General features: G+C 51.1%; 1 protein-coding gene across 2 annotated transcripts in view; it reads left to right on the top strand.

The window, feature by feature from the left end:
* The window catches only part of UBE3D (ubiquitin protein ligase E3D), a 1,075,540-nt gene that overhangs the window by 164,458 nt on the left and 893,627 nt on the right, over positions 1-17,455 (top strand). The window lies entirely within an intron of this gene.

Here is a 17,455-nt window from a genome sequence, read left to right as displayed (position 1 = left end):
TCACTGTTTGTGCTACAATATATCATACTGCACAGCAATGTCTTGATCGTTGGTGCATGCTTACTACCCCAATTAATGGCTATTTCGCGCTTAGCAATAAACAATGCAATGGCAGCATAACGCCGCTTGGATCTGGGGAGGTCGTGGACGTACCCAAGGAGCGCCATTAGTGGCGTGGGCGCAACCGTAACATCCAACATCTTGGAAAGTTCCACAAATACAGCTGACCAGAACCCTCCCACCTTTGCGCAGATCCATGTGAGATGTACAAGGTCAGCCTCGGGGAATGACATTTCGGACATAGATGTGATCTAGAGGGATCAATGCGGTGTAACGCACTGGATGATTTATACCGCCCACAAGAACTTGAACTGCAACAATTTATGCCTGGGATTTGGTGAAACTCGACGGATTTGTGCGCAGCACCTACCCCACTGTGTATCAGTGATGGGGTGCCCAAGATCTTTTTCCCAAGCCCCACGCACTCCCGCGTCCCAGGAGGGCAACAGCGCCACCGTGGCCTTATATAGTCTAGTCACCAAGTGTGTGCCATCCCATCCTTAATGATACCGGTCAATAGGCGGAATTCTGGCGGCTCCAACGGGTAGCTGTATATAGTGGCTTTCAACGCTCCCTGTAACCTCTGGAGTATAAAGTGATCCATAACAGTTGCATCACGAAAGTGAGGGTCTTCTGTCCGGGAAAAAACATGCCCTTTTGGGAAGAGATCACCAAAGGTCACCAATTGAAACTTAGCAAGTGTGCGCTTCACAAGCGCCTCCTGCAGGATAGGGATCCACTCATTACCAGCCACTGGCAAGGCGGACGAGTACAAAAGCCGGGAGCCCGTGATTTTCACTAACTTATGCCATGCCCAACTAGTGGTAGATAAAGTTTGAATATCATTAGGGCCCGTGGGAATCCTACAGGCAGCAGGGACCCGAGGGATACTGGGAGCGCTAAGTCAGCCTCTGGGCGGTGATAGGTTATATGTATATCCGCGTGATACCAGTGTTGAGCAAAACTTGCCTGCGCCACCAGGTAATAAACTTGTAAATTTGGCACCCCAAACCCACCCCTTTTCATAAGGTAGCAAGAGAACGTTCCAGCTAATGCGGAGCTGTTTACCTCCCCACACCAACCGTATCAGTAACGTACGAAGAGTAGAAAAAAAGCTATTGTACAGTGGGATTGGGATGTTATTAAACAAGTACAAAAACTGTTGGAGAACCACCATTTTGATAATTGCTATTCTCCCCGCCATGCCCAGGGGCAAGGCTAACCACCTTTCTATGTTCTGCACTGGACTGTAATTCAGTTGTAGGATACGCTCTTTATCCCTATGACTCTGGATCCCGAGGTACTTAACAGAGTATTCATTCCAAGTCAGGGGATATTCACAAATTTTATGACAGGGAGCCACAGTAAGCAGAAACACCTCTAATTTCTCCCAATTAATAGACAACCCGGAGAGACTGCCATACCTTGTGACCTCAGCCAACAACGGCGTCCGGTTATCATCGGGGTGCCGGACATATAATATAATGTCGTCCGCATATAGCGTGAGTAATAACGGGCCAGTGTTAAATTGTAAACCCCTGAGGTAGTACAGCTCCTGTAGGTGGCGTACCAACGGTTCCAAGGCCAGCACGAACAGTAAGGGGGATAAAAGACACCCCTGCCGGGTACCGCGCTCGAGGAGAAATTCAGGCGATAGCGTACCATTGAGTCTAATGCTCGTTGTTCGTTGCGTATAGAGTAATCACACAATTGCTAGGAACCGGTAAGGCACTTCTAACCTACTCATTGTAGCATAGAGGAAAGGCCATTCGAGCAAATCAAATGCCCATTCGGCATCAAGTAGTACCGCAGCTACCAGGACAGAAGGGTCAATTCTATGCAGGGTCGCAAACAAAGTGCGAAGGTTTAATGCAGTGGACTTGTGGGGGATGAATCCGGACTGTGTAGGAGAGATCAGTTTTTCGATGATGAGTGCAAGTCGTGTGGCCAACATTTTAGCTAGAACCTTGTTATCGAAATTTAGGAGCGAAAGGGGTCTGTATGACCCACAGCGCGATGGGTCTTTACCCGGCTTTAGAAGCAAGATTATGACCGCCTCCCTTAGGGTGGGTGGAAGCACCCCGGCGTCCATCGCCTCCTCATACACATCAATTAAGTATGGGGCCAGGACATCCTTATACTGTTTATAAAAACAGCTGGTGAACCCATCCAGTCCTGGAGCCTTGGAGCCATCCAGCGCATCAATGACTTCGGTCACTTCCTCCACCGAGAAAGGCGCCTCAAGAAACTCCTGATGAGCTTTTTCCATCCAAACCATGATTACCTCATCAAGGTTGTCTGTAAAGGCCCCTAGTTGCTCAGTCTCTCTAGTGGTGTAAAGTGCCTTGTAATATACAAGCACTTCTTTTCCAAATAACCACTGTGCCAACTATATGCTGATCGTCTCTGCCCGCTAGTTCGTCAATATAGGTGGGTTTACGAGAATGTCTTAGTATATTAGCAAGTGTCCGTCCCGGGCGTTCCCCCTTCCCGCATCTCCTTGCTGTTGCATATTTGGCAAGAAAATGCACCTCACGTTCTGCTGACTCCGGGAACTCCGCCATAAGAGTCACCCTCTGCCGTAAACTAGGAGTTATGGATCGACCGTCTTGCCTATCTCTCGCCAGTTGTGATTCTATGTCGGCAAGGGTGCGCCGTTCATACAATGTAAAATATTCATTAATCGTGGCCCCTAGTTCCGCATCTTTCAATGCCATATCAGGGAAACACCACGGGCGCTCCACCCCCTCTGCACGGGACACACGCATGTTTGCCACCACCACTGCATGATTAGAGAGTGTAAGGGAGGGGTCACCATTTCCGTCACCCATAGCGCCATACCAGGCAACAGGAACCAAAATCAAGTCAGGGTAATGAATGAATCCATCCCGACTGTTATTACGGTACCTCCACGCATCCACAAGCCCATAGTTTTTTTTTTTTTTTTTTTTTTTTTGAAACCGTTTATTGCAGTTTGTAAAAGTTACAGGTATGGGCCTACAACCACCCGGCCGGCCGCTAGAGTGACAAAAGCATATTGCATACATACAGTAAGAGTCTCTTGGCAGTGCAGAGTAGCGAAACAGGAGAAATCAATGTTGCAGGCCGCATAGCTCCATGCCCACAGTACGGTTCCCTTTTCTCAAAACAAAACAACACGAAAAACCACACCCGCAAGGCAACCCGCGATCCAAAGTGACAGCACGTGCTCCATAAGTGGGGGATCCAACCCAGCAGCAGAACTCTGAAGAGGGGAATGGGAGTAGATCAGGGACTGGGGGACCGCGTGCCCACGGCCGAGGGAGGGGGGCCATCTAGGGAGACGGAGCAGGCGAGGCAGCCGGTAGCAGTGGCGGCTCACAAATACCCCCGCGGTAAGCGTTCCAGGGGCCCCAGATTTTCACCCACGCCCCAGGCTTACCCCTCGCCACATACACCACCTTTTCACGAAACATACACCAATCCATATGTTCTTTCCAGGCCAACACCGCAGGGGGCCTCTGGGATCCCCACAACACAAGCCCATAGTTATCAATAATGTCTAACAGTGCCCTCCTAGCCCTTGGTTTTGTATCCGCCGCGGTGGATGTACTATCATGTACTGGGTGAAGCAATAAATTGAAGTCTCCTCCCATACAGATCAAGTCAGCCCCCATGCGCAGTATGTGTGTGTAAATAACTTGTAAGAATTCAGGGTCATCAAAATTTGGTACGTACACATTCACAAACAGTACAGAATGCTCCAACATAGATCCTCTAAGTAAAATGTAGCAACCCCTAGGATCCCGGTACACCTCCACCTCTCTGAATGGTACTCTCCTATGTATTAGTATCGCAACACCCCTGGTATACGAACTGTATCCAGCGTAGCAGCGGTGCACTCCCCAACACTCGCAAGGGTCGATCTTGCAGATGGATTTAGGTGAGTCTCTTGTGCAAATGCAACATCAACCTGGTGACTCTGCATATAATTAGCCACTAATCTGCACTTGCGGGCATTATTGAGACCTCTTACATTACAAGTCATTAACCCGACCTGTGCTTCTGCCTGTACCTTGTTAATCATTTTCCAAAAACACAATCCTTGCCAGTACCTGCATTCGTGGTCTCAGTTGTGCACTGTATTTTAACAAATCCAATAAGCTACAAAAACAGCAATCTTTGAAAAGGACCCCCTCTCCCCCCACCCATCCCCCATAACAACCTTACGGGGACAATCTCAACCTCAATCAACTAAGATGAAGCACAAACCACACATCTATAATAACAATACAACGCCAATTGAAGTAGTGCATAAGCACACAGGGAGGTGGCAATGCCACGCCGCAACATCACGATATGGCGTATGAGGATGAAACCTATAAAGGAAACAAATCTAACATCCCTTTCCAGGGGAGGTAGTAATAAAAGAACAATTCAAGTGGCACCCTATTTATACATGGGAGCACAGTGAACACAGACGTTTTGTCCATAGCCATTGTGCTTGGGGCATCATAGAGATTCAGCTAGACGTAAAAAGATGAGCGCTGGTACCAGAGCTCTGGACATTCTGCGACTGCGACGCTTCTGCCCCGACTTGGAGTAGTTCTGGCAGAATTCCTGGGCGTCGTGAGGTGAGTGAAAGATACGGGATCGTCCATCCACATCCACTTAAGACATGCAGGATATAGCATCCCATATCGTAGGCTCATTTTGAGAAGACTCGCTTTGACTCCGGCATATTTCCTCCTCGCCTCCTGCACCATAGCTGTGAAGTCCGGGTACATGGAGATGGCAGGGCCCTGCCACTCCAGGTCGCCCTTCTCTCGCTCCATTCTCAAGACCGTGTTTCTGTCTCCGAAATTAAGTAGACGTGCTATGATCGGTCTTGGGGGGCAGCCAGGGTTAGGTCAGGGCCCCAGTATACGATGTGCGCGCTCCACCACAAAGGTAGCGGTGAAGGACTCCGAACCCAAACAAATCAGTGATCATGGTTTCCACTAATCTGTCCAGCCGCCCTGTCTTCGTGGATTTGTATATTATTGCGTCGCCCCCTAGCCTCGAAATCTTTGTGTTTTTTTTTTGTGAAACGTGTATTTATTAGAAATTTTTTGTTGAGCAATCATTTCGTACATTACAGCAAATGTAATGGCAAGGTCAGACATACAAAGTATTGCATCAGGAACAGGAGCCGGGTTGAAGTCTCATATTCAGTCAAGTTCATGCCTTCCTACAGAGAAGAGCTATAGAGATCGATACAGTTGCTAACAGTATATAGGCATGGGGTGTCGCTTTCTCAAAGGTGCAAACCAACAAGCTGTCCCCGTCTGCGGTCAGATTGCACTCAACCCTTCCAACCGGGAAGGTATCCCAAATTGAAACCCATGCCAAAAGAAAGACAAAGACCCCAAACCCCTCCCCCTCCCATCAACTAGGTGAGTGGTGGCAACAGTACGTAGAAAAAATGATTCATCCTCTGACCAAGTGCAAGATACTTAAAATTGGAAGAGATGCATATCCCTGGTCGACGGTGGGCAGACTGCCAGCGCCAACCCTTGTGTAAGGAAGGCAACCAGTGGACCCCACCTATATTCATAGCTCTTGTAGTCATCACGGAAGATGTCCGCCATTCTCTCCAGACATAGTAGCTTCCAGAGTCATGAATGCCATAAAGATAGGGTGGGAGCTGCTTTTCTCTTCCAAGCTGCTGCGATCGTTACTTTCTAGGTGCCCAGACAGGTCCACATAATAGCTTTATCCGCTCTGGTTTGGTGTTCAAGTGAAGGATCACGGATGCTTAAGAGGATCCCTTCCATGGTGGTCTTTATAGGGTAGCCCAACAAGGTCTTGATTTGTGTTAGTATTTCCTCCCAGAATTGACGTATGGTGGGGCAATCCCACCAGATGTGTTGTAAATCACTGAGTAACCGACAGCCCCTCCAGCATCTTTCTGATGTGTTCGGGAAAATGTGTTTGATTTTGGCAGTGCGCTTCGAGAGTGATTGAAGTTCGTGATGTCGGACCATAGTGCCGCCCACTTCTTTTCTTGTATGTCCCAGTGTATTACCCCCTCCCACATGGACATGTACCAGGGATGAGCGGAGTGTATGGAGGAAAGCAAATAGTTATATAGGAAGGAGATGACCCCTTTCATAGATCCCACTGTCCTCACGTATTTTTCAAAGCCTGTCCTCTCCCTTGTAGCCGCGTTTCGTATCTGGGGGGTGAGTGCCCAATGTCTAAGCTTGAGGTAGTGAAAGTGTTCTTCCGTGTTCAGGTGAAACTTCCTTCTGCAATTACCAAAGGTAAGAATCTCGTGATTATGAAATAAGTGGTCAAGCATAAGACACTCACCAGTTCTCTAGGCATTGAAGGGGCCTTCCTGCAGGGCCGGGGGAAAAGTCGGGTAAAAGTAAATCAGTGTGTATGGAGAGGGGCACGTGGTCCACTGATCATTCCCTGAAACCGAATCCCATACTTTCAGGACGGTGCGAGTGGGGGTACTGATGTACGTATTTGCGGGTCTCTCTCTCTTGGGCTTCCAGATAAGGTCCCATATCGTTCTTCCCGCAACGCCTCTGTCCATATGCAGCCAGTGCTTCTCCGATTGCCTTTTAAATGCAATTGAGCGGCTTTATGATAAAGGCCCAGATCTGGTAATCCCACTTCCCCTCTGTGGCGCCTCAGTATTGAAAAGGAAAAGCGGGCTCTCCCTCCCTGCCATATGAACCGTTTGAGCATAGACTTAATTTTGGGTAGGAAGTTTGTGTCTAACTCAATAGGCAAAGCTTGAAAGAGATATAACAGCTTGGGAAGCAGCGTCATTTTGACTGCATGTATGCGGCCGAACCAGGAGATAAATGGGGGCTTCCAGCGCTTAAGCTCATTCTGAATTTGGAGGAGAGTGGCCGGGAAGTTGGCTCTGTAGAGCCCTTCCACGCTCGGCGTCCGCTGAATCCCCAAGTATTGGACGGAGCGGTTAGCCGTTGCAGTGGTGAGTGGGATTGTAGCTCGGCGGCCTCATCTTCTGGGACCGTCAGGTTAAGTATGTAGGATTTATAGAGGTTGACCTTAAAGCCTGCTACTACGTCGAATTTGGCTAGCTCTAATTGCAGTGCGGGGAGCGAGAGCGATGGTTCCGCAAGTGACAAGAGCACATCATCCGCAAAGAGTGATATTTTGTGGACGTCCCCTCCAAAGGGCATCCCTTTAATCGCCATAGTTTCCCGAATGGTCATTGCCAGCGGCTCAATACTGAGAGCGAACAACAGGGGCGATAAAGGGCACCCCTGTACATTTCCTCTCGTGAGAAAGACGGGGCCAAAAATACGCCATTGACCTGTACCCTAGAACAGGGATGTGTGTAATTGGCTTGAATCATGCGAATACATTTGTCAACAAAGCCAAAGTGAGTTTGTGTGCGGAATAAAAATGACCAGTCCTCCCGATCAAAGGCCTTCTCGGTAAGTTCATCGGGCCATGGGGCCTTGTGGGGCTTGAGGGATGCGATGCTCGCGCCCACCTCTTCTGCTGTGATGGGGTCCGTTAATCTGTCGTTTGTGTCTGATGACACACAAGGAAATCGTAAAGCCTGGAGATAACTATCCTGCAGTTCTGCCTCTTGTGTTTCACCAGTGTAAAGTGCCTTGTAAAATTATGATCCGAAGGCGTCCGCCTTGTCCAGGTCGTCGTGGACTAGTCCATCATTCCCGTTTTGTATGCCTCCGATGAATGCCCTTTCGCGCTTCTCTTTCAGCTGCCTAGCTAGATGTTTGCCTATTTTGTTCCCTTGGGTGTATGAGATATGGCGTAGTTTCAAAAGTGTGTATTCTGCCCGGTTATTGTAGATAGCCTTCAGTTTACCCCACAATACTGTAAGTGTGCGCAATGAAGCCCTAGTGGGGTTACTCTTGTGTGCCTGTTCTGCCCGTTCCAACTCCATCTCAAGGTCCTCCCTCTCCTTAGCACGTTGTCTATTTAGGGTGGAATCGAGTTCTATGCATTTCCCCCTTATGACCGCTTTGAAAGCATCCCAGTTCTGCCCAAAGAGGTGTCTTAGGTCTATTTAATTTTAAATAGTCTGTGATTGCTTCTTGCAATTCAGATCGCATCACACTATCTCATGTTAGCGAGATCGGGAAATACCATTTGTATGTAGTTTTCGGGGCAGCCCCCCAGTGTAAATAGATCAAGACTGGAGAATGATCTGAAATGGAAAGGGGAAAGATCTTGGCCTCCCCAAGAGAGCCCAGCAGGCTCTGACTGAGAAAGATATAGTCCAATTTCGAGTAGGTGTGGTGTACGTGGGAATAGAATGTATAATCTGTAGTTTGGGGGTGAAGGGTGCGCCAGGCATCCCGAAGTCCAGAGTCGTGCATTCGTCGCTTAATGTCCGCAGTGAAAGAGCTAGTGTCAGATCTGTCTGGGTGGGTGCTGTCGAGGTCTGTTTGCCAGCTGAGATTAAAATCACCCATTAAGATCGTTGGGCCTTCCGCGAATTGATCTATTTTGTCCAGTAGGTTATTTAAAAAGCCCGTCTGGCCCACATTAGGTGCATAAGCTGCAGTAAGGGTACATAATCGACCCTTCAGTGTACCCTTGACCATAACCTTCCTCCCCTCTTTGTCTGATTGGAGGGCTCTCGGCTGGAACTTCGTCGAGGAGTGGAATAGGAGTGCTACCCCACGGTGGTTAGTGTGTGCTGAGGATCTGTAGATAAGGGGGTATTGTTTGTGTTTAAGCCTCAGTTCGTCAGCACGCCGGAGATGTGTCTCCTGAAGCACCACTATGTCAAAGTGATGATCCGTAAGATATGTCCATATTTACTGTCTCTTATGTGGCGAGTTGAGGCCTTTAACATTCCACAAATCTATAGAGAGTATAATCTTCCAAGGATAAACACCCTCCCCTCCCTCTCAATTCCCCAGTGCCAGCTCCCATGTTCCCTCCCAGGAATTAGTTGGGGTGGACTACCCCGAGAAACCTGACCTAACAGGTGTGGCAGCCCCCCACCTCCGCTCCTTAACCCTGCCTTTCCGCCGTACCCATATGTGCCGCCTGCAGCATCTGCTCCGTGCGAGGCTCTGCTGAGATCGTTACGTGAGGCCCCGGCTTCACTGCTCACATCCAGGCCTCAGCAGTCGCATTGGTCACAGCCGGTACTGCTCAGCACAGTCGCGTGTCGGCATGTGCCAACGGGTGCTGGAGCCGTTCAAACATCTCCCAGCGTTATCCCCTGACCAACGTTCCTATGAATCTGCCCCCGGGAGGGTGCTGCACCATAGAGCTGCGGCGGAGCTTCAAGCCTGCACTGCCATATCGGTCGGTGGCTTGGCCACGCCCCACCTCTTCTAATTCCTTAACTGTGCTTTCCAATTTCTCCCGTTTGGCCTTCTTTTCCCTGTTTAGCTTAGCTGCAATAGCCAAGAACTGCCCTCGGAGAACTGCTGTTAATATGTCCCATAATAGTGCGATTGCTGTACTTCCGTTATCGTTTATTTCAAGGAAGTCCTGAATGGAGGTTTGGATCTGCTCCACGGTGGGCTCGTGCTTGAGGAGCCTGTAATTCAATTGCCACCCCTTCTGAGAAGCCAGGCCCCCCCTGCAACGTCAGTGAAAGATTAACAGGGGACTGGTCTGACAACGCGGCTGCCCCTATCTCCACTGCCACTGTGGCCTGGGCCATGCGGGGGGAAGTCAGGAAAAAGTCTAAACGCGCATAAGTCTGGTGTACTGCCGATTAAAAAGTATATTCTCTTGCGGAAGGGTTGCGCAAGCACCATATGTCCACCAAGCTGACCTCCATAAGCCAACTCTGCATGGTGTTCAAGAACGCCCCAGTTTTGCCCGCCCTCTGTGCCAATCGCTCCAGCATGGAGTCCTGTACTATGTTAGTCTCCACCAATTACTAAATCTTCATCCGGGGAGGTCAGTATCTCACCCAGTGCATTCCAAAATAAAGGTCTCCTGTGAATTGTTTGGAAAGGTCAGAGTGTAAGTGTGGCTCCCAACCTCCACCCGCACAGATAACAGCCTGCCCGGGACCTCAGCCTGAATTGACAGAACCCTCCCTGTGAAGTGGGTTGCAAGCAGAATGGCCACTCCCGCCCGCTTGCCTAGGGTGGAGGAGAAATATTGTCGGTCAAACCATCTTGATCTAAAGCGCCGCCAATCTGATCGCATTAGGTGCATTTCTTGCAAAAGGCACACATCACATTTACTGTCCCTGAGAAATGTAAGCAGAGCCAACCACTTTGCAGGATTGTTAAGGCCTCGAACATTGAGGCTCAATATCTTTTTTCTAATTCTGTGTTCCACAATCAGAACGAGTGGTGGCTTAATCGCCTTCCACTTAATTATGATTATTTATGCTAGGAAGCGGTCATGTTCACCGCACAACTATTTAATATGTCAAGTTGATGGAGTTCATAATTTAAATCCTCGCGATTATTAATCGTAGTACATATTAATAAAGCTGTTAACAATACCAATATGTACACATACTGTTTGTGGTGGCTACTTGTATATTGCAAAAAATTTATCTTATATTTACTAGATAGATTCTCATATGAGCTGTACAGCGACAGGGCGAGGGTTATGTAGCCTGCCATGCCTCGAGAAAATTGTATTATCGCAAAATCAGTTTTTGCCATCACGTGCATTGCGCTAGTGTGCTCAATCAGACTATTGAATTAACTTTCCTTTTAGCTGTGGTCGGTAATATCTCAAATCCCAATGAGCCTGACTTTTGGACAGCCAAGATCAAATCCCATATCACAAATAAAGGACGGAATTAGATTTTTGGTCAAGTGTCACCTATTGTTTTTGTTTTTAGGGACAGATATTTCGCCACCTGCGAATATATAGATCTTGGATGTAGATTTCCAAATGATAAACAACTAACATTGCTGAATCTTTACCTGGCAGTAGTAGAGCCGCAGCCTTAAATATGGTAATTTGTCAGCTCTCCCGTTCACAATATGTGTCAATCTGAAGATTTAAAAACTAAAAGTCATAATCTTAATTAAAGACCAAACAAGGTGGATACAAGAAGTTACAATGCTGAAATGGGTTTTACCTATATTGCGGCGAGGGTTGTTTCAACTGGCGTACCTCAGGCATTGAGGCACACCCTGGAAGCATTCGGCACCCAGGTTGGGAACCCTATGATGAAGCATGTCACCAACCAGGTTGGTGATTGAGCGTTCTTTAAAAATAAAAACCAGGATTTCCCCCTTTCCCTTTTTAAGCAAGAGACACCTCTTTAACATTTGTTAGGTTGTTAGCAAGCTTGTTCCTTTTGTTTGTTTGATATATAGTTCAGGGAAGGTGGACGAGTTCCCTTCTCTCTCTCATATTCCTATTTGGCATCACAGGAAGTGACATCACAAAGTGGGATCTGTAAAGTAATTCAATAACCAAAAGTGGGTATTTAAGTGTCTGTTCGTATAAATACTAACACAGAAGATACAGCTGACATTCTTTTTTTTTGATAAACACATTTTTATTGGATTACAAAAGGAATGCACCAGCCATTCAGCCCCATAACTTAATAGTCTAGGGTTACATGCATAAGTTCTTGTTACCCAATGTACAGACAGGAATAAAAACAAAATAGGATGGAATCGGACAATCCCCTTACGACTACACCTCCCCCCCCCCCCCCCCCCAACCACTTCCCCCAGACTCTATGATATTTCTTGGGGCACCCATGTGCCACATACATGACTTTCTCCTGTGTGGCGCACTGATCCACCCCAGTCTGCCATCGCCCCACACTTGGGGGTTCGGGGCATCTCCAGGAGGCCGCAATGTCTCTTTTAGCTACCACCATAGCTGTAGTGAAAAACAATTTCTCATTACGAGACCCGTCCAACCCATCAGTGATGCCCAGGATCGTGTGATTCGGGTCATGGGGAACCCCCCACCCTAGGACCTTGGTTAGTTCTTCCTCGACGTCCCTCCAGAATCCCACCAGGTTGGGGCAGGCCCACACCTTGTGAAGGAAGTCAGCGGGGTCATGGTTACACCTAGTACAGGCTGAAGACGGACTGAGCCCTGCCCGATGAAGGCGTACCGGGGTGAGGTACGCAGCATGTAAATAATAGAGCTGCACCAGGCGCAATCTGGCGGACGTGGTGGCCGTTCTGGGGGCCATAAGAGCGTCGCGCCAGTCCTGCTCATCCAAGGGGCCCACCCAGTCCTCCCATTATGCCCGCAGTCGGTCCAGGGAAGTTGGGGTATTGTTGATCAGTGCACGGTAAATGTGGGAAATGCCACCTTTCCCCAGGTCCCCAAACATAATCTGGGCTTCAGGCGGACTGTGATCCGGAAGCCGTGTGCTTGTTGTGAGGTGCGAGCGTAGGGCATGTCGTAGTTGTAGGTATCTAAAGAATTGCGAGTGATGCAGCAAGTATCTGGTTTGGAGATCGCCGAAGGAGCGCATGGGATCCCCCAACCAAACGTCGCCCAATTGCGTGATACCTATGAGGTCCCAAGCCCCAAAGCCCCGAAGCCTGTTCTCTTCTTTGAGCCAGGTCCCGTGCCACAGGGATGTACATTGGGTCAGTGTGTGCGTCCATCTGGTATGCCGCAATGCCGCCTGCCAGGCCAGTAACACCGAGCGCGTCACCTTCGGCAGACAGGAAGGAATCGGGGTCCCATACAGAAATGACTGGATTCGGGTGAGGCCCAGCTCCCCCAGCTCGAGCCTGTAGGCTGGATCGGACCACCCCCCGTTGAACCAGTCATGTATGGAGAGAAGTCGCGTGGCTAGATAGTATAAATAATGGTGAGTCATCCCCAAACCCCCATCGAACGAGAGGATCCTGCAAGTACTGAGCGCCAGTCTGGACCTTCCTGTCCCCCACAAGAACTTGCTAGCCATGCCATCGAGCTTGCGGAACCAGGTCCTGGGAAAACACATGGGGGTGTTCTGAAGCATGTAAAGGAAGCGGGGAAGCACCATCATCTTAAGAACCACCCTCCCCATGGGGTTAAGGGGCAGCGACTGCCACTTCTGGAGGTCCGCCTTGGCTCGTTTCACCGGTAGAGTGACATTGAAGGGCCAGCTAAGCTCGGGTAGTAAGGTCATCCAGATCCCCAGATATTTGAAGGACTGCCAACGTTGGGGTATATTGGATTGCCAGTCGAAGCATTCACAGGAGAGGTGTAGGGGAACCAGGGCCGATTTGTCGGGATTCACACGGAGGCTCGAGGCCCATTTAAAGGATTGCAGGATACGAAGACAATGTGGGCGAACCGGGCGGGGTCTGCTAAGTAGATGAGGACGTCATCCACGTAGAGGGCGATTTTATCTGGTTCTGCGCTGGGCCACTCCCATCCCCGCATCCGGTCGCATGACCGCATCAGGGACGCCAAGGGCTCCATCACCAAAGCAAAAAGCAGGGGGGAAAGGGGACAACCCTGCCTCGTCCCCCTGCAGACCGAGAAGGGCTCCAACAGGACTCCGTTTACCAGGACACGAGCCCTCAGGAGAGCGTACAGAACCTTGACCATGGCCCGAAAGCGAGGACCGAGTCCCATCATGTCAAGAACGTCCCGAAGGAACCCCCAATCCACTGAATCGAAGGCCTTCTCGAAGTCCACCAGGAGAAGCACCAGATATGGGGTGAGGAGGTGGCGATGGGCCAAGGCGGAATGCAGTCTGCGAAGACAGTGGCGGGTGCCGCATAAGGGCATAAACCTACATTGATCGGGGTGGACCAACATAGGCAGGTGAGGTTTGAGTCGCTGGGCAAGGATTGTGGCGAACAGTTTGACCTCTGTGTTAATGAGAGAGATGGAGCGATAATTTGCGCACCGCAGCGAGGGGGGCTGGGATTTCGGAAGGACCACAATGGTGGCTATGTCCGTCTCCTGAGGGAAGGAGCCTTTCTCCACAGCTTCGCGAAACAATTCAGCAAGGTGAGGGATGAGAACGTCCCGATAGTGAGCATAATATTCATGAGGAAGACCATCTGGGCCCAGTGTCTTGCCGGAGGAAACAAGAGCGATCGCTTCTCCAATCTCCTCATGGGTAATGGGGCGGTCTAGGTCGGCTTGAGTAGTGGAGTCTACACTCGGAAGGCAGCCGCCCTCCATGTCCATCAGTTCCACAAGGGACAGGGTTGGGGCTCGAGCCTCATATAATTGGCGATAGTAGGACGCAAAGGCCTGCGCGATCTCCACTGGGGCACGGCACATTGAACCGTCTGGTGCCGCTATCTCGGGGATTATACGGTTCGCCCATGGGTATGTAGCAAGGCGGTGAAGGATTGAGCCATTCTTATCACCCCACCCATATACCCTGGCCACGGACGAGCGCCAAAGAAGTTTGGCCGCATCCAGCAACAGCTGTTTGATCTCTGACCGGAGCCGGGTAAGGAGTCTCGTATCGGAAGCATCTGGGGATCAGGCCGAGGCTCGTTCAAGGCGCAGGGCCTTCGTCTCCCACAAAGTAATTTGTTCCAATTGGGTTTGTCGTTGGAGCTTGAGCTGGCCCTTGGCGACCCCCCCAAAACGTGGCCTTGCCCGCCTCCCACAGGATGCCTGGGGAGGGCACGGATCCTTTGTTAGAGAGAAAGTACTGGGCCAGTTCTCGCCCCACCACCCTCCGAAAGTCCTTGTCCTGAAGGAACCAGGCATTTAGCCTCCATGTTTGCCGGATAGAGGCGGGGGGGGGGGGGGACCTGTACGGACCATCACCGGGGAGTGGTCAGAAATACCTCTTGGAAGGAGCGAGACGTCCTGAATCAGAAGACAGTCCGTCGATGGGACGAAGATGGCGTCAATGTGTGCCTGTGTGTGGTGCACCGCTGAGGTATGTGTGAATTGTTTAGAGTGTGGGTGCCATATCCGCCAGGCGTCGCAAAAACCCAGTCATGCGGACCAAACCCTCAGCTGTTTGGCTTGTGCGATTCTTCCAAGGGACGGAGGACCTGTCGTGTCGAGGTTGGGTGATGAGACCGCGTTAAAGTCGCCCCCAAGGAATGTGGGACCCAGGGGCAGGAACACCAGGAGGTCAACAGACTTAGCTAGGGTTGTCGTCAGCATCGAGGGAGGAAAGTAAAGGGACACCAAATTAAGCGGGTTACCATTTAGTGTGCCACTAAGGGCTACGAAAGTGCCCTGGGCATCAAGAGTCGTCTGGACGGTCACAAGGGGGAGGGAGCGTTTCATCATGATCGCCACCCCTCTGGAACCCCGAGTAAACCCTGAATGCCACGCTCTGTCATAGCCGTAACACGTTAAAAAGGGGCAGTGATTACCCAGCAAGTGAGTTTCTTGTAAGAGTAGGATGTCCGCCCGAGGCGCTGCGCATATCTGAGGACAGCCATGCGTTTAAAGCGGTCCAAGAGGCCATTAACGTTCCAGACATGATGCGCAGGGGGGCGCTCACTAAAGGTGTGTCAGACAACTTGTTTGGTATGGCATTGGGACTACAAGTCTGAAAGGGGGGTCCGGTCTGCTTGTCTTATCGAGTGCATGCCAGGGTGCTTCGTGAGTGCTGGTGCGACAGAACTAAAAAGCAAAAAACACAAAATTGAAGAAAGAACTTGGGACAACGGTCCCCCCCCTCCTCCCCCACCCCACCCCCTCCTCCCCCACCCCACCCCCACCCTACACGTCAGGAACAGAAGCATCTGTTGCCCTACCAACAAACCAATGAGTAAACAACCAAACTAAAACGCTTGGGAATGGGAAAGCGTGGAGGACCCCATCTCAATTCAGGATGCACATAAATGAGTCCATCAGGAAGAAAAGGAATGTGTTGAGACCGGGCACGTTCTCCGGTTGCGGAGCCAGGCCCGGCAGGCAGAGATGAGTTCATGCCGGGTCTTTCAGGAGCATAGGGCTGCATGAGAGGTCTGTGTCCGGGAGATCCTGCAAGGACGGTCGGAGCAAAGCACCACCATGGTCCAAGTGATCGGATGAGCCTGAGTGCCTCCCAGTTGAAGGTTCGCCAGAGAGCAGTATTGGCTGAAGGGAGCGGCCCGGTGGAGAGTCCGAACGGGTCAGTCTCTGTCCACGGCGCCTGCGAGAGCAGTTACGTTGAGGCCGGGGGCGGGAGGCGTGAGACGAGCGGGCCCACCCCCGGCCCCTCCCAGGAGTGGAGCTTGGTCATCAGTGCGTTTCGGGCGTTCCTCCGTCACTCAGGTCCGGGCCTCTGTTGGATTATCAAAGAATAAAGTCTTATTGGCGAACACCACTCGCAGGTGCGCAGGGAAAAGGAGCTGATACTGGATATTGAGCGCCCTCAATTTTTGTTTAACTTCGTCGAAGGAGCGGCGCTGATTCTGGACCTCTCTGGTGTAGTCCGGGAAAATCATGATAGCGCGATTTTCATAGAGGAGCCGTTGCTACGGGCTTCAGACAAGATGGCGTCCCGGTCTTTGAAATTAAGAATCCACATTATGATTGGTCGGGGGGCCGCACCCAGCAGTGGCTTAGGGGCCAGGGACCGGTGGGCCCGCTCAATCGCGAACCATGGAGAAAGGGAGCCCTCGGGGACCCATGAGCTTAGCCATTTGTCCTGAAAGTCTGCCATGAGGCCCTCCTCCGCCCCCTCCGGGAAGCCCACCAGGCAGAGATTGTTGCGCCGGGGACCTGTTCTCTGCGTCCTCCGCTCGGCGGTGCAACTCCTGAGTATGCTACTGAAGACGGGCCACCTGCCCCTTGAGTTGCTGTACATCATCCTCCACGGAGGAAATGCGAGTTTCAGTCTCTTTGATCCGGGCAGTGGTGTTACGGAGATCTTGCCAGATAAGAGTCATGTCCACTCGCACCTCCGCGATCTTGCCTTCTACCGAGGTCTGTGAGGCATGGATGGCTTGCAGGATAGTAGACCAGTCCGCAGAAGGCGGATGCTCCTGCTCCGTGGCTCCTCCGGTTGCGCCCGCTTTCAAGGTGGTGAAACGGTCCATTTTAGTTTGGGTGGCAGGACCCTTTGCCGATCTGTCTGTTCTGCCCATGGTAGCACACAGAGGAGCCGCAGCGCCTGGATGCCCTGCAGGTGGGTCACGCAGCGAGGGGACCTGCAAACCCCGTGGGCGACCCAATATCAGGCAGGAGGGGCAACCAGCACCGAGGTACGGCCCATACCAAACCGCCGCCGCCCGATGTGTGCGGCCGTCTCCGTCGCCCCGGACAAAATGACTCCTCAGGAAGGAGAGGAGGGGAGGGAAGGAGAAAGTCCAGGCCCATGGCCGCAGGCAGGGCCACGCCAGCCAAGGCCACAAACCATTCAACTCAGGCGGCAATAGAAGAGGTGACAGGCAGCCCCACCCCCCGGGGCACGATTCCTGGGTGCGGTGGCGCTGTCGCTCCAGCGTGGTGGACTTGGGGGCAAAGCGGATACTCCCCAATAGAGGACCCCACAGATGGGCGCCGCTCGGTGAGCGCAGCCGAAGGCCCA

Source organism: Triturus cristatus, chromosome 6 (assembly GCF_964204655.1).
Source record: "Triturus cristatus chromosome 6, aTriCri1.1, whole genome shotgun sequence".
Taxonomy (NCBI): Eukaryota; Metazoa; Chordata; class Amphibia; order Caudata; family Salamandridae; genus Triturus; species Triturus cristatus.
The sequence above is the reverse complement of the archived record's forward strand: the minus strand, read 5'-3'. Positions and strand labels throughout refer to the sequence as shown.